The following is a 15974-nucleotide window of genomic DNA, read 5'->3' on the forward strand; positions in this document are numbered from 1 at the left end:
TTGACACAATATGGTGCCATTTCAAACGGATCCGTCCCCATTGACTTTCAATGTAAAGTCTGGAGTTCTTTTATACCATCGGATTGGAGTTTTCTCCAATCCGATGGTATATTTTAACTTGAAGCGTCCCCATCACCATGGGAACGCCTCTATGTTAGAATATACTGTCGGATATGAGCTACTTCGTGAACCTCAAATCCGACAGTATATTCTAACACAGAGGCGTTCCCATGGTGATGGGGACGCTTCAGGTTAGAATACACTACAAACTTTGTACAAGACTGCCCCCTGCTGCCTGGCAGCACCCGATCTCTTACTGGGGGATATGATAGCACAATTAACCCCTTTAAGTGCGGCACCTAAAGGGGTTAATTGTACTATCATATTCCCCTGTAAGAGATAAGGGCTGCCAGGCAGCAGGGGGCAGCCCCCCCCCCTCCCCAGTTTGAATATCGTTGGTGGCACAGTGTGCCCCCCCCTCCCTCCCTCTATTGTATTAAATCGTTGGTGGCACAGTGTGCCAACCACCATCGGCCCCCCTCCCTCCCTCTATTGTATTAAATCGTTGGTGGCACAGTGTGCCAACCACCATCGCCCCCCCCCCCTCCCTCTATAGCAGTAACATTGGTGGCAGTGCGCGGTCTCAACAGTAGAAGATTCATACTTACCTGCTTCTTGCTGCTGCGACGTCTGTGTCCGGCCGGGAGCTCCTCCTACTGGTAAGTGAAAGGTCTGTGCGGCGCATTGCTAAAGAACTGTCACTTACCAGTAGGAGGAGCTCCCGGCCGGACACAGACATCGCAGCAGCAAGAAGCAGGTAAGTATGAATCTTCTACTGTTGAGACCGCACACTGCCACCAATGTTACTGCTATAGAGGGGGGGGGGGGGGGCGATGGTGGTTGGCACACTGTGCCACCAACGATTTAATACAATAGAGGGAGGGAGGGGGGCCGATGGTGGGGGCACACTATGCCACCAACGATATTCAAACTGGGGAGGGGGGGGGGGGGGGGGGGTCTGCCCCCTGCTGCCTGGCAGCCCTGATCTCTTACAGGGGGATATGATGCCGCACCTGAAGGGGTTAATTGTGCTATCATATCCCCCTGTAAGAGATCGGGTGGTGCCAGGCAGCAGGGGGCAGTCTTGTACCAAGTTTGCAGTGTATTCTAACTAGAAGCGTCCCCATCACCATGGGAACGCTTCTGTGTTAGAATATACTGTCGGAAATGAGTTTTCACGGAGTGAAAACTTAGATCAGAAAAAGCTTTTATGCAGACGGATCTTCGGATCCGTCTGTATGAAAGCAACCTACGGCCACGGATCACGGACACGGATGCCAATCTTGTGTGCATCCGTGTTCTTTCACGGACCCATTGACTTGAATGGGTCCGTGAACCGTTGTCCGTCAAAAAAATAGGACAGGTCTTATTTTTTTGACGGACAGGATACACGGATCACGGCCTCGGCTGCAAAACGGTGCATTTTCCGATTTTTCCACGGACCCATTGAAAGTCAATGGGTCCGCGAAAAAAAACGGAAAACGGCACAACGGCCACGGATGCACACAACGGTCGTGTGCATGAGGCCTTAGTTTCACACTAGCACTAGGGATACAGTAGGGAGCCTGACAGATCTCTCTGCATTCCAGCATTGCTGTAAGCTTGAAAGTCTCTGTCCGGCCCCATTAACTATAATGGGGACCAGCGGAAATCCAGCCACAACCCGGCAAATATTCGTTCAGCATTTTTCCCCCCGGTCGATTCTTGGCATATTTGCAGGGTTAGTGCTGGACGGAGACTTTTGAACTGCCAGAACAGCCTGCTGGATCCCTAGTGCTAGTGTGAAACTAGCCTTAGCTGCTCATATCTCTAGGATTGGGGGAGCAGGAGATATGGGCCTGGACTTGAAAGCTGGTATTCCAAGCTTTCATGCAAGACCAGAATCACAGCATTATGTCAACTACATCGGAAGATACCGCTGTTAAAAATCAAGTTGGGAGTGAAAATATAAAACCTGCTTTTACTTTCAGTTGCACTCACTGCAAACAAGACCTAAAGCTTTCAAACAAGACCAGGACCATATGTCTAGCGGCTACCAATCCAGAAATATGAGCAGCTAAAACAGCCCTTCCCCCTCTTAGGTCTGCAGGATGGGGGGGAGGGGGGAGAGAGTAGTTGGGTAGCTGAAAGCCTGAAGGAGAGAGAGAAAAAAAAAAAAGTGTATATATATATATATATATATATATATATATATATATATATATATATACACACAGGTCCTTCTAAAAAAATTAGCATATTGTGATAAAGTTCATTATTTTCTGTAATGTACTGATAAACATTAGACTTTCATATATTTTAGATTCATTACACACAACTGAAGTAGTTCAAGCCTTTTATTGTTTTAATATTGATGATTTTGGCAAACAGCTCATGAAAACCCCAAATTCCTATCTAAAAAAATTAGCATATCATGAAAAGGTTCTCTAAACGAGCTATTAACCTAATTATCTGAATCAACTAATTAACTCTAAACACCTGCAAAAGATTCCTGAGGCTTTTAAAAACTCCCAGCCTGGTTCATTACTCAAAACCGCAATCATGGGTAAGACTGCCGACCTGACTGCTGTCCACAAGGCCATCATTGACACCCTCAAGCAAGAGGGCAAGACACACAAAGAAATTTCTGAACGAATCGGCTGTTCCCAGAGTGCTGTATCAAGGCACCTCAGTGGGAAGTCTGTGGGAAGGAAAAAGTGTGGCAGAAAACGCTGCACAACGAGAAGAGGTGACCGGACCCTGAGGAAGATTGTGGAGAAGGACCGATTCCAGACCTTGGGGGACCTGCGGAAGCAGTGGACTAAGTCTGGAGTAGAAACATCCAGAGCCCCCGTGTACAGGCGTGTGCAGGAAATGGGCTACAGGTGCCGCATTCCCCAGAAACAGCGGCAGAAGCGCCTGACCTGGGCTACAGAGAAGCAGCACTGGACTGTTGCATGTCATTCGGAAATCAAGGTGCCAAAGTCGGGAGGAAGACTGGGGAGAGGGAAATGCCAAAATGCCTGAAGTCCAGTGTCAAGTACCCACAGTCAGTGATGGTCTGGGGTGCCATGTCAGCTGCTGGTGTTGGTCCACTGTGTTTTATCAAGGGCAGGGTCAATGCAGCTAGCTATCAGGAGATTTTGGAGCACTTCATGCTTCCATCTGCTGAAAAGCTTTATGGAGATGAAGATGTCATTTTTCAGCACGACCTGGCACCTGCTCACAGTGCCAAAACCACTGGTAAATGGTTTACTGACCATGGTATTACTGTGCTCAATTGGCCTGCCAACTCTCCTGACCTGAACCCCATAGAGAATCTGTGGGATATTGGGAAGAGAAAGTTGAGAGACGCAAGACCCAACACTCTGGATGAGCTTAAGGCCGCTATCGAAGCATCCTGGGCCTCCATAACACCTCAGCAGTGCCACAGGCTGATTGCCTCCATGCCACGCCGCATTGAAGCAGTCATTTCTGCAAAAGGATTCCCGACCAAGTATTGAGTGCAGAACTGAACATCATTATTTGAAGGTTGACTTTTTTTGTATTAAAAACACTTTTCTTTTATTGGTCAGGTGAAATATGCTAATTTTTTGAGATAGGAAATTTGGGTTTTCATGAGCTGTATGCCAAAATCATCAATATTAAAACAATAAAAGGCTTGAACTACTTCAGTTGTGTGTAATGAATCTAAAATATATGAAAGTCTAATGTTTATCAGTACATTACAGAAAATAATGAACTTTATCACAATATGCTAATTTTTTTAGAAGGACCTGTATATACATACACACACACACATTTTTATATAAAATAAATTCCACTGCACTTCCAAAAGAAAAAAAGTATTCGTTTAATCACCATATAGCAACGTTTCAGTCCTCCCAATGGGACCTTTCTCAAGCAGTGACAAAGATACAATGGATAAAATTACAGCTTCATGATAATTAATCATCGAATACAATTAATCCGCTCGTGAGCTCCGTTTGAAGGGGCTCACGAGCGGACCCGAACGCCTCCGTCCAGCCCTGATGCAGTCTGAATGGATGCGGATCCGCTCAGACTGCATCAGTCTGGCGGCGTTCAGCCTCCGCTCCGCTCGCCTCCGCACGGCCAGGCGGACAGCTGAACGCTGCTTGCAGCGTTCAGCTGTCCGCCTGGCCGTGCGGAGGCGAGCGGATCCGTTCAGACTTACAATGTAAGTCAATGGGAACGGATCCGCTTGAAGATGACACCATATGGCTCAATCTTCAAGCGGATCCGTCCCCCATTGACTTTACATTGAAGGTCTGAACGGATCCGCTCAGGCATCTTGCGCACTTAGAAATTTTTCTAAGTTATTAATGCAGACGGATCCGTACTGAACGGAGCCTCCGTCTGCATTAATATGAGCGGATCCGTTCAGAACGGATCCGATCAAGCGCTAGTGTGAAAGTAGCCTAAAAGATAAGGGAAAATACATACATAATTTAGACCTAGTAACACCAAGTTCCATGTTAAATAAATATATCAAATCAAAAGTGGAGAAAAAAATAAATAAATCATAATAGTATATGTATATCCATAACACATACATAATTGATCATAATTAAAAACATAACACAGCTGTGATTACCCAGGTGCAGAATTAAAAACATAAATGAGGAGGAGCCCTGACCAGCATGGATCTGGTCCACATGTGTTTGGCGTCTCAAGTTACAGACTGCACATGACCAAGGAGTGTTTGTAAAAGAGGCGCGCATTCCGCAACCCAAACTATGCGACAGCAGGTCACATGATCGCACCGTAGTTTGAATGCACGATGACCCGCTAGCAGGTACCTAGCATTGCAGTCACATGATCACATAATCACTGAAAAACACAGCGAACCGCAAGTTTTCAGCAATACGACCGACGAGCTGAAGATGATATATATACAGACGTGGACAAAATTGTTGGTACCCTTTGGTCAATGAAAGAAAAAGTCACAATGGTCACAGAAATAACTTTAATCTGACAAAAGTAATAATAAATTAAAATTCTATAAATGTTAACCAATGAAAGTCAGACATTGTTTTTCAACCATGCTTCAACAGAATTATGTAAAAAAATAAACTCATGAAACAGGCATGGACAAAAATGATGGTACCCCTAGAAAACACAGAACATAATGTGACCAAAGGGACATGTTAATTCAAGGTGTGTCCACTAATTAGCATCACAGGTGTCTACAACCTTGTAATCAGCCATTGGGCCTATATATATGGCTCCAGGTAATCACTGTGTTGTTTGGTGATATGGTGTGTACCACACTCGACATGGACCAGAGGAAGCAAAGGAAAGAGCTGTCTCAAGAGATCAGAAAGAAAATTATAGACAAGCATGTTAAAGGTAAAGGCTATAAGACCATCTCCAAGCAACTAGATGTTCCTGTGAGTACAGTTGCACATATTATTCATAAGTTTAAGATCCATGGGACTGTAGCCAACCTCCCTGGACGTGGCCGCAGGAGGAAAATTGATGACAAATCTAAGAGACGGATAATCCGAATGGTAACAAAAGAGCCTAGAAAGACTTCTAAAGAGATTCAAGGTGAACTTCATGCTCAAGGAACATCAGTGTCAGATCGCACCATCCGTCGTTGTTTGAGCCAAAGTGGACTACATGGGAGACGACCAAGGAGGACACCATTGTTGAAAACGAATCATAAAAAAGCAAGACTGGAATATGCCAAACTACATGTTGACAAGCCACAAAGCTTCTGGGAGAATGTCCTGTGGACAGATGAGACAAAAATCGAAGTTTTTGCCAAGGCACATCAGCTGTATGTTCACAGACGAAAAAATGAAGCATATCAAGAAAAGAACACTGTCCCTACTGTGAAACATGGAGGAGGCTCTGTTATGTTCTGGGGCTGCTTTGCTGCGTCTGGCACAGGGTGTCTTGAATCTGTGCAGGGTACAATGAAATCTCAAGACTATCAAGGAATTCTAGAGAGAAATGTACTAGCCAGTGTCAGAAAGCTTGGTCTCAGTCGCAGGTCATGGGTCTTGCAACAGGACAATGACCCAAAACACACCGCTAAAAACACCCAAGAATGGCTAAGAGGAAAAAATTGGACTATTCTAAAGTGGCCTTCTATGAGCCCTGACCTCAATCCTATTGAGCATCTTTGGAAGGAGCTGAAACATGCAGTCTGGAAAAGGCACCCTTCAAACCGGACACAACTGGAGCAGTTTGCTCATGAGGAGTGGGCCAAAATACCTGCTGAGAGGTGCAGATGTCTCATTGACAGTTACAGGAAGCGTTTGATTGCAGTGATTGCCTCAAAAGGTTGCGCAACAAAATATTAAGTTAGGGGTACCATCATTTTTGTCCATGCCTGTTTCATGAGTTTATTTTTTTACATAATTCTGTTGAAGCATGGTTGAAAAACAATGTCTGACTTTCATTGGTTAACATTTATAGAATTTTAATTTATTATTACTTTTGTCAGATTAAAGTTATTTCTGTGACCATTGTGACTTTTTCTTTCATTGACCAAAGGGTACCAACAATTTTGTCCACGTCTGTATATATATCACAATGATTGTATATTGGAAAAATGTGTATCTTGCCATCTTAGGAGCAAAATGATAAAAATAATAATATATAGAGGGAACAGGGGTAAGATGCTACATCAATATTATGACCCTGGATTTCCACAAGGTTCCGTGCAGCTTCCTCTGCATCCAAACCATGTTGGAGGGTCAACACAGCTGCTCGGTATCTGTGTAAGGGCTCTTTCACACTTGCGTTCTTTTCTTCCGGCATAGAGTTCCGTCGTCGGGGCATGCTGCGCTTTTTGCTCCGGCCAAAAATCCTGAAGACTTGCCGCAAGGCCGGATCCAGAATTAATGCCCATTGAAAGGCATTGATCCGGATCCGGCCTTAAGCTAAACGTCGTTTCGGCGCATTGCCGGATCCGACGTTTAGCTTTTTCTGAATGGTTACCATGGCTGCCGGGACGCTAAAGTCCTGGCAGCTATGGTAAAGTGTAGCGGGGAGCAGCATACTTACCATCCGTGCGGCTCCCGGGGCGCTCCAGAGTGACGTCAGGGCGCCCCAAGCGCATGGATCACGTGATCGCATGGCACGTCATCCATGCGCATGGGGCGCTCTGACGTTATTCTGGAGCGCCCCGGGAGCCGCGCGGACTGTAAGTATACCGCTCCCCCGCTCCCCACTACTACTATGGCAACCAGGACTTTAATAGCGTCCTGGCTGCCATAGTAACACTGAAAGCATTTTGAAGACGGATCCGTCTTCAAATGCTTTCAGTACACTTGCATTTTTCCGGATCCAGCGTGTAATTCCGGCAAGTGGATCCGGACAACGCAAGTGTGAAAGAGGCCTAACAGACATCAAACACCGCTGTGTCAGACCACAGATCCAATTCTAAAGAAAAGTAATAAAAGAATCATTGTATACAAAATGGCTTGTCAATCCGTCTCAACATACAACAATTGTGTTACATGGGGCAGACAGACAACGGAGCTCCTATCAGACCCATACCGAAAATTCAGCATGCGGACATCATATTGAACATCCATAGCCATTTAGTGATGAAATAAAAGTATAAAGAATAATAATTCGGTTATGTTAAGATATAGCATCCCGTCCCTTTCTCCCCATTATATAGCAAAGGTTTTTTCAAATAATAATAATGATGGAAAGAAGAGATAAAACCATTCAAAAATGCACTCCAACATTTACTGCCATGAAACAGTAATATACTACATGGAAAACATCCACAAAAGGAAAAGAGGCACTCCATGCTGGTTCTACTTGTGCTGTAATCCTCATCCATTATCTGCAAGACAGAAATGTAAAAACAGCACCAAGATCTACACAAAGAAAGAATTAGACAGAAATGAACATAAGGGAAATTATTTTTTAATAAGTCATTTTTATTAAAGTTTTCCAGATGTGTACATACATATATCCAGCATGTAGATTGTAAGCCCTCACGGGCAGGGCCCCCTCTCCTTCTGTACCAGTTTGCAACTCATCTTGTTTATGATTAGTGCAATTGTCTGTATTATGTATGTGCACCGCTTATCATATGTACAGCGCTATGGAATGAATGGCGCTTTAATAATAATAATGTATTCATTAAAATAAACAAGTAAAGACCCAATTTGGGCGAATCAATAAGCAAAGGTTGAACATATAGGAATGTAACCCCCCCCCTCCCCACCCTAACCTGCACCATGCCATATTGTCATTTTGCTTGTCTCTCCGACTCGACTTGAGATGTTAAGTCCCCTGTTTCCACTATGTCATAACTGTCAATAAAGTTATTATCTTGCTTCCCTTCAACATTATCTAGCAGTTTTGCCCCAATTGTATAGACAGGAGACGTCCAGAGGGTAATCCTGGCGTTCGTAACCATGGTCACCATATAGACTCAAACTTCTTAATCGTTCCTCTTTTAAAATACACCCCCCTTTCCATTCCAATTGTCACATTCATACGTGCAATACATTCCTCTTTAGTCCGTACTGTAGTGCTCATCCAATACTTGGCTATTAATTTCCTAGCTTGATACAGTGATCTACTTACGCCAATACTAAGATCTGTTGTGGAATCGCCTTGTAACAGGCCAAACACACATATCAATGGTTCGGCTGGAAGTCTGATCCCGAACACCTCAAAAATAATATCTAGCACTATATTCCAAAAAGGACCTATGGAAGTGCACTCCCAAAACATGTGTAATATATGTGCCTCAGGAATATTGCATTAAGGGCAGTTAGATGTGTCACGTACACCTATCTTATGTAGGAACTCAGGTGTCCTGTATACCCTATGTATTAGGTATAGTTGTAAAAGTCTGTGTCTGGCACAGTGATAGTAAGGGGCTCTTAGACAGGATTTCAGACCACTGTGCATCAGTTAGGGGGCAACCTCTTGGGACCATTTTTCCCTAACATTCAAAGTAAAGTGGTCCTGATAAAATGAGAGTAACAGCTTGTAGAATCCTGAGATCACTACTTTGGCGTCAACTCCTTTCCTGATTTGTTCCGCTATCCTAAGAGTTTGTGTTAGTAAAGTTTAAACTCTTCCTTCAAATGTTTAAAGCTTTTGAAAATCCCATTTGTATAAAGTTGCGACACCCAATAGAGTCCCCTTTTCTCCTAACTACCAAAGCCTTCCAACTTAATCAGTTCCGGGAGACCTAAATTGTTCCATAAAGGAGTAAGGGCACTACACCCGAGATTTTGGTAATTTCTGTGGCATTAGCACCATTTTAACTAAGTAAACTCTTCCGATAGCAGATAGTGGCAGCTTACACCAGCTATTTACCTTTTAGGCACTGCTGTTCAATAATGGGTTCAGATTTAGGTCTATATATTCTTGTGATCTAAATGGTACCTGTATCCCTACGTATTTAAACGTTCTGGCCAATTATAAAGGGGCTATCTTGTCCTGGAGCGTCTCGGCACTGAATCCAAAGGAAGCATAACTGAATTGTCCCAATTAATGGTTAGACCTGAATAGGTACCATAATCCTCAATGAGCTTCATTACATGAAGTATAGATTGGTCAATTTTGTCTAAAAAGAGCAACATATCATCGGCGTAGAGTGCAATTTTTTTCTCTATGCCTCCATATGTCAAACCCGTCACTTTGGGATCTGTATGTATTATCTGCGCCAAAGGTTCTATAGCCAAGGCAAAGAGCATCAGTGATAGATGACAGCCTTGACGTGTACCTCTTTCTAAAGTAAACGCATCGGATAGCACCCCATTTGTACGTATTCTAGCTCTCGGTCTTCAATATTCTAATTTTACCCAGGACACAAATTTGGTTCCGAACCCCATATTTCCCATTACTCTCCATAGGAACTTCCACTCTACGCTGTCGAAAGCCTTCGCAGCAGCGAGCGAAAGGATTGCACGGTTCTCCGTTTGTCCCCCAGACATCTGCAGATTGAGAAATAATCCTAGTCCAGCAAGTAGAGATACAGTCTAAATCAGGGTTAATAAACATAAATCCAGCTCCAGCAATTAGTGTAACCCTTAAAATTAATAAGCTTTAATTGAATATCCTTAAAATAAATAAATTAGACACACGGAACAAAAAAGGAGATTTTTTGTGAACTCTACCTGTAAAATCTTTTTCTCGTCTTTTCCATTGGGGGACACAGACCATGGGTATAGCTTAGGCTACCACTAAGAGGAGACACTATGCAAATAAAAAACAGCTCCTCCTCCACTGGCTATACCCCCATGCTCCAACAGGAGGACCTCAGTGCGTGCAAAAGCAGTAGGAGAAGGAGATCAGAGACCAAAAATTAACAAAGAAAAGCAGAACCAAGGAACACCGCCATCGGACCGTTAACCATAAGGTCCCACTAGAATAGAACCAACCCCTCCTGCAACAGACAAGAATGGGTGGGAGCTGTGTCCCCCAATGGAAAAGACGAGAAATTTTTTTACAGGTGAGTTTCACAAAAAATCTCCTTTTCTCGCCCATTCCATTGGGGGACACAGACCATAGGACGTCCTAGAGCAGTCCATGGGGTGGGAAGACCAGCACCTCCAGAGGGAAAACGTCCAACAGTTAAACAGGAACCACAGCCTGCAATACCTTGCGCCCAAGGGCAGCATCAGCCGATGCCAAAGAGTGTAGCTGGTAGAACTTTGTAAAGGTATGTCAGGACGACCAGGTGGCCGCCTTACAAAGTTGTGATGTAGAAGCTTAATTGTGCCTGGCCAAAGGAACCCAAAGGAACCCTACCCCGGGATCGATAGGCCATGGCAATAGTCAACCGAATCCACTGAGGCACAGGGACCTTGGAGGCCGCCAGACCCTTACAAGGCCCCTCAGGAACCACAAAAAGGGAGTCCGAGTGGCAAAAGGGGGCAGTAACCGACAGGTACACCCGTAAAGCACGGACAACATCCAGAGAATGGAGAGCGCGCTCCTTGGGTTTGCCGGAGCGGGGCAAAAGGATGACAGGACTATGTCCTCATTAAAGTGGAAGGCGGAGACCACCTTGGGCAAAAAGGAAGGGACAGGGCGCAGTACCACCTTGTCCTTGTGGAAGACCAAAAAGGGCTCCTTAGAGGAAAGGGCGGCCAGCTCCGATACCCTCCTGATAGAGGTGATGGCCACCAAAAAGACCACCTTCCAGGTGAGAAAACTCAGGGAAATGTCCCTCAGGGGCTCAAAAGGAGCCGCCTGGAGAGAAGACAGAACTAGGTTCAAATCCCAGGGGGGGCAGTGGAGGGACAGACGGAGGGACCGAATGCGCCACCCCCTGCAGGAAAGTCCTCACCGGACCTAGCAGAGCCAGAGAGCACTGAAAGAAAATGGCCAGAGCATAGACCTGACCCTTAAGAGAGCCGAGCGACATTCCCATCTCAAGACCCTACTGATGAAAGGAGAGGACCACCGGAACGCAGAAATAAAGGGGAAAAAAAAGCCCATCTTCTCACAAGAGGCAAGAAAGGCCTTCCAGGTACGATAGTATATCCGGGAGGAAGCTGGTTTCCTGGCTTTGATCATGGTCTTCACGACAGTCAGAGAAGCCCCTCTTCTTCACGATGGTGGTCTCAACAGCCAAGCCGTTAAACAAAGTGGTTGTAAATTCTGATGGAAGAGAGGTCCTTGAGACAGTAGGTCCTCCCTGAGAGGAAGAGGCCACGGAACGTCCGCCAGCATCCGAGTGACCTCCGAGAAACAGGCGTGACGAGGCCAATCGGGGGCGATGAGGATGGTCAGGATTCCTTCTGCCGCGACCCTGCGAAGGACCTTTGGGAGTAGAGGCAATGGTGGGAAGACAGAGGAGTGCAAAGTCTTGCCACAGAGACACCAGAGCGTCCACTGCGTACGCCTTCGGATCCCGAGCTCGGGCCAGGGACATGGGAACCTTGTTGTTGAGCCTGGACGCCATCAAGTCCACGTCCGGGGCGGCCCCTACGGCGACAGAGGTCCTCGAATACGTCCGTCCAGTTTTCGACCCCTTGGATGTATACTGCAGACAATATTGGAACGTGAGCCTCCGCCCACTAGAGGATCCTCTTCACCTCCTGCATCACCGGCCGGCTGTGGGTTCCGCCCTTATGATTGATGTAGGCCACGGCTGTGGCATTGCCCGACTGGATCCTTACCGGGAGACCAGTTAGGGGGGGGGGGGGGGGGGGGGGTCCAATGAGAGAGAGAGAGGAAAATTGCTCTGAGCTCCAATATGTTGATCGGAAGGTGGGCTTCCCTTCTGACCACACCCCCTGAACCGTCCGAGCCTGGAGAACGCGCCGCCCTAACCCAGAAGACTGGCATCGGTGGTGACTACTGTCCACGAGATTGGGAGGAAGGATTTCCCCCGAAGTCAGATTCTGAGGGGACAGCCACCACAGGAGTTCCATGCGAACTCGAGGAGGAATGCGGATTAGAGAGAGTCCAGACCCCTCGATGTCCTGTCCCAGGATCGCCTGCTGCAGAGGCCGAGTGTGAAACTGGGCAAAGTGGACTGCCTCGAAGGAGGCCACCATAAGCCCCAGAACCTGCATGCACTCCTGGATGGAGAGACACGGGGAATGTAGAAGGCGAGACACCAACTCCCGTATCCGTGAGAACTTGCAATCCGGGAGGAATACACGGGCTGCAGTAGTGTCCATAATCATCCCCAGGAAGGTCACCCTCTGGGAAGGTTGTAGAGAGGACTTCGGGAAGTTGATCAGCCAGCCGAACTGTTGCAGGGTCTGAACAGTGATCCTGACACTGTCTTCGGCCTGGGGACGAGAGGGAGACTATCAGAATGTCGTACAGGTAGGGCAACAGAGATAGGCTACTAGTAGAAGGAGGTTCCCCCTGGATATCAAAAGGCGTCACGTACCGCCGTGACCAAGTCTGCCACCATGGTGGTGAGCTTAGGTGAGGGTTCCGGCTCCGTGTCCTCGTCAGAGCCGGACCTTTCCCCTTCAGACCTGTAATCCCTGCAAGAGGGAGAGGCTGAACACGCCTCCAGGCGAGGGGGGGGGGGGGGAGCAGAGTCATCCGAGGAGGGATGCTGCTGCGTACGCTGCCTCTTAGCGGTCGAGCGTCCTCTGTGGGGGGCACCGGGAGGTGGAGCGGTGCTAACCACAGGCAGCGAAGGGGGAGGATCAGTGGCCGCCATGGGTTCCATAAAGGCCATGGCCGCGCGCGAGACTTGGGCCAAGTCTGCGGCCGCCCTAGCTATGGCAGAGGCCCAGGAGGGCTCCGAAGGGGCGGAGGAGGGACTGGGCTGGTTTGGTGGAGGCGGTGGATGATCCTGTCCGAAGGCAAGGCAAGAGTCACAGGAGCCTGTAACCGATAGTGGAAAGCAGCAGACCTTACAGGATCCCAGTGGGACCTGAAGTGTCACTTTCGATTTTTGGGAGGCCCCAGGTCTTGGCATGATGGCGGAAATCCCGGAGTCAGGGTCTCCTAAAGTTTTGCAGAACACTATATAAAAATTGCGAAAAAAATCGTGCGCGCAGGAATATAAAAAAAAAGGCAGACCCCGGCTCCGAAAATGGCGCCCACCGCCAGGATACAGGGGACAGAAAAAAAATCCCTACTCCCTCTCAACCAGCCGGCCCTCTCACAGGTAAGCCCTAAACAACCGTGTCACAGTGTGAGCACGGGGGAAGGGGGAGCTGCAGGAGAGCCGTTGTACTTATCTGAGTCCTGCAGTCTTCAGCCTCTGTTCCGGACCAGCATGGGGTCACCTCTTCAGTCATCTGGCAGGGCAGGACTAGGTGACCCCGGATCTGGTAGGCCACCGGAGCTGCAGGTCGAGCCTGGTTCCACATATCTTCTGGGGGGGAGAAAAGGAGGTAGCCGGGGATGGCCATTCGACCCCGGTGCTCGCTCCACTGAGACACCAGGGACGCACCATGCGACCCTGCGTCCTCTGTTTAGAAACTAACAGGAGAAGAAAAAACTACAGGGACAACCCTGCAGGAGCAAGAGTGTCACCTCCTTATCCGACACTAAGCTAAAACTGAGGTCCTCCTGTTGGGAGCATGGAGGTATAGCCAGTGGAGGAGGAGCTGTTTTTTATTATTTGCATAGTGTTTCCTCCTAGTAATGGCCTAAGCTATACCCATGATCTGTGTCCCCTAATGGAATGGGCGAGATATCACTGAGAATAAACTCAGATGGTTCCACAGCAGACCGCTATAAAGATATCCTGAAGGGTGGGGAGAACTGTCCCTATAGTCTCGCCCTAGTCTAGTGCTCAGCCCAGGGATGACCCCTGATGGTGGGTACTCCCTGTCCTCGAACATGGACTAAAAAGATCCTACAACAGCCCTAACACAGTGGTAGGGGTTGAATAGATGCCTGTAAGTAAAGGATAAGAAATAAAAAAAAAAGAAATACTATACATATACTCTCCCCTATAAAAATAGGGTAAATTGATGGACTCTGTATACAGCCCTAGTACTGTATTATGACAGTCAACAAGGTACACAATGCATCAAGGTAAATGTAGTAAATTACACCCTATAAAGTAGATAGACGTAAAAGAATATCCCAACGAGTTTCCCCCACTATGTGGGATCATCAGGGAGAAATAATCGCCCGATATTGATGGCTGTAGATTTGCCTGGCATAAAACCAGTTTGGTCCTCGTGTATCAAGCTAAGGATTACCTTTGTCAACCTGTTGGCCAAAACTTTGGCCAGCAGCTTGACATCAGTGCATAATAGGGAGATAGGTCTGTATGACCCCGGACACGTGGGATCCTTACGCAGCTTAGGCAGAATCATGGCTTATGGCCTCTTCCATGGACTCGGGCAATCTCCCTAATATGTTCGCCTGTTCAAAAAACGCTAAAAGTTGCGGTAACATAAAATCTTTATATTTTTTTCAGCAGTTCCCCAGGTATTCCGTCAGACTCTGGTGCCTTCTCATTAGGAAGCCCTCCCACTGCCACCTCCAGTTCCTTCAGACTAAGAGGCTCCTCAAGGCTCTCTATTTGTTCCGCCGTCCGCACTGGCAGCCTAAGAGGCGAGAAATTCCTGGGTCTCACTGTCTCTACGCTGTAATCTAGTGGGAGTATAATTGCTTATAATATTCACCAAATATCGCCATAATGTCTGTGCTTTCCTGTTGTTAAATGACCTGTCGCATCCAGTAAACACCCTACAAATGAGGGTCCCTGCTGAGCCTTACTGACAGTGGCCAGCATATGGCCCACACTTTTTTCACTCCTCGAAGTACTTCTGTTTCCAGAAAAGCACTTTATTATTTGCTAGCTCTATTTGATGGTCTCTATACATCTGCTGTGCTTCTACCCAGTTAGATCGAGTTGCCTCAATGTATTTACACCCCGTATCAGTGACTCTAGACTGTAATTCTTGTGTCAATTGCCTATTTTTAGCTTTATATCTTTGTATGCGCTTGATGAACATTCCTCTAACAGACGCCTTAAAGGAGTCCCACACTACCCCCAACAGTGCTGACCCAATGTTAATTGACATGAATTCCTGCATCTCTGTCAGTATTCCCACCTCATCCTGCAATATGGTCATCCAGAAAGGATTTAACTTCCACAGACTTCTATGTCTCTCAGACACAGAATCCAAGTTCGGTTCTACTCTGATGGGGGAAGGATCTGAAAGGCTTCTGGGCAGATATTCCACTGTCCGCACAAGTCTTAGTATCTGTTGGTTGCTAGGTCAATTCGTGATAGTGAATTATGAGAGCTAGAATGACAGGAGTATTGTCTAGTGTGAGGGTTTCGGATTCTCCAAATGTCATTGAGTGTTGCCTCTGTTAATACCTTTGCCATATTGGACAAATGTGTTTCACCAGGCTTACCTATCTCATGATGTCCATCTATACGATAGTCAAATACCATGTTAAAATTTCCGACAATAAGCGTAGGGACATCAGGGGACGCAGCCACAAACGCCAGCACGTTTCAACACCTATCC

General features: G+C 46.8%; 1 protein-coding gene across 1 annotated transcript in view; it reads right to left on the reverse strand.

The window, feature by feature from the left end:
• STAG3 (stromal antigen 3) overlaps positions 1 to 15974 on the reverse strand; it is a 299481-nt gene that overhangs the window by 117510 nt on the left and 165997 nt on the right. The gene's annotated exons all lie outside the window — the stretch shown is intronic.

The sequence above is a fragment of the Bufo gargarizans genome, chromosome 2 (genome assembly GCF_014858855.1).
Source record: "Bufo gargarizans isolate SCDJY-AF-19 chromosome 2, ASM1485885v1, whole genome shotgun sequence".
Classification (NCBI taxonomy): domain Eukaryota; kingdom Metazoa; phylum Chordata; class Amphibia; order Anura; family Bufonidae; genus Bufo; species Bufo gargarizans.